This window comes from Jatropha curcas, chromosome 9, assembly GCF_041381405.1.
Source record: "Jatropha curcas cultivar XTBG-Jc1 chromosome 9, XTBG_Jcur_1.0, whole genome shotgun sequence".
NCBI lineage: Eukaryota > Viridiplantae > Streptophyta > Magnoliopsida > Malpighiales > Euphorbiaceae > Jatropha > Jatropha curcas.
This window is the reverse complement of record NC_143159.1, coordinates 14,956,333-14,958,785: the sequence shown is the minus strand read 5'-3', so window position 1 is coordinate 14,958,785 and position 2,453 is coordinate 14,956,333.

The window sequence follows — 2,453 nt, the reverse complement described above, 5'->3', positions numbered from 1 at the left end:
TTCTTACCACAATAGTCACAAAATAATTGATCTCTGTTTGAAGAACCGTTCTTGGCAGCCTGTATATGTTCACTTGCAGAATTAGCAATTAACCCTGCTTTATCAATTGTAGATCTGTGAACCATTGCATTCCTCCGAGTCTCCTCTTGCTGTACAAAAGAATATGCTTGTCGCAAGGATGGAAAAGGATCTCGTCCAAGAACTTGGACTCGAATTTGATCATACTCGTTGTTTAGGCCAGCTAGAAAATCATACACACGTTCTACTTCAATCAACTTCTGAACTTGAGTCGCATCATCAGTACATTTGGCTTGAAAGTCTTGGTAATAATCCAGTTCTTGCAATAACCCACTAAGTTCAGCAAAATACTGAGCGATAGTCAGATCTCCCTGTTTGGTTTCATGAACTTTCTGTCGCAATTCATACCTCTGAGCATAGTTTCCAGTTTGCGAATACGTCTGTGAAGCGGCATCCCATATCTTCTTAGCTGTATCAAGAAGCAAATAGCCTCGGGAAATAGTTGGCTGCATGGAATTTATTAACCAAGACATAATAAGAGAATTCTCGGATTTCCATTTGTTAATGCCTGGATCTGTCGAACCTGGTTTAGTTGTGCCACCATCAAGGTATCCCTGCAAACCTCTTGCTTCAATGAATAATAAGCAAGATCGAGACCAAGCCAGGTAGTTTGTTCCATCTAACTTCACCGGACTAATCTGAAGAGAGGGGCTCTTTGAGTGAAAACCCATATCTACCTTTTTTCCGTCAGCCATATTGTCAGAAAAAAATTTTTAAGCGGCAGTGGCGAAGAACTGGCAGCGGCAGAAATCAACCAAAAAAGGAAAAAATTGCAAAAAGCAAAACTGGTGCTGAAGAACCAGCAAGGGAAGAACGCCACAACAAATCGAGGCCGTCGGAACAAAAAACGTCGACGGATCTCGCCGGAAACAGCCGCACGCGCCGGCGCGTGAAGAACGGCCGAAAACTTCTGGCGGCGCGTGCGCACAAGCGCGTGGTTGGACAGCGACGCGGCTTGGATGGAGGGCCGATCGGCAGTCCCTCTTCCTTCTGAGCTGGGCGGTGACGGCCAACTCCTAACTCCGGCGGCACTGTGTATATCTCAGCCCTGTTTCAAATCGAAACCGTTGCCAAAAAAATTCACGGCAATGGCTCTGATACCATGTTGAAAGAATATTTCGAATTTCTTTTTTTATTGTGTGTTATATTTTCAATCTCTACATCACTATATATATACACAAGATTGTTCCAATATACGAAGAGATCTAAATAGGAATAAACCTAAATTAGGAAAGACAATAAACCTAAACTAGGAAAGACAATATTGATTTTAATTACAAAGCTTTCAACAGAACACCATCATATAAGATTCAAAGCTCCATTTGCACTCAATTCAGAGTACTTCACACTCTCTCCAATCCAGCAGTACCTATACTGCTACAAAATAACCAATTTCCCTTCTCTTTTTCTATTTTAATATATACATTTTCAAGAAATTAATTAGCTTCATTCAACTTAACAAGAAGCTTTGAACCTGAAAATGCCTAATCACATTCCAAGATTTTTACAACCTAGAGAAATTTGGCTTCAAAGTTAATTTGCCACTGCTTTCATTTCAAGTACCACTTTTAACAGCAGTTGTCCTTTTTTTTTATACAGGTTTATGAAGTACATAAAATTGGCTTTATGTGCTCCTGGTACTAGCAAAATACGCCTCACTCACATGAATGTGGATCCACCTTCCTTGGATTCAGGTGGGTTTCATGTATTTGTGAGTGCAGAATAAAGTGTGTAAGAAGCTAGCTAATAAGAAAAAGGTGTGTTCATTTGACACAAATCATTTTATATGATATTAGCATTAGTCACTTTGCTAAGTGAACTTCTATAGATTTGTTTTGTGCCAAAAAGCAATCAACTTTACTAAATAAAGCTGTGATTCAAGAATTCAGCTAAAACAAGTGAAAAGAAAGAAAAAAAATGTAAAAATTATATGATTTTTATCCCAATTATGACCAATCAAGGACTGTAAGTGATTATATCACCTGAAACAAAAAAAAAAAAAAAAGACTGTAAGTGATTAGAAGATTATGCACTATGAGCTTTGCTTTCTCGTTGTTTATTTATTGAATGTGCAGTAGTATGTATCTGATCTAAGTACTTCCATATATTTACTGATGTGCGCGGTTTTTATCATGTGTAACTCTCATTTGCAGTAAAGTGAAGAATCTAATTAACTTAGACCAAAACTAAATCAACCTACAAAAGCAGAATTGGTCAAGAACATAGCAGAATATACCCCAAGTTGTGTAGCCACATCAAGAACCCAAGTCAACAAAGAGCTATACATAATACAACTAACAGGAAACCCTGAGGCATTATAAATTATAAATTAAAAAATGCATACCAGAAATGCATTTAACCAAGTACAGATAATT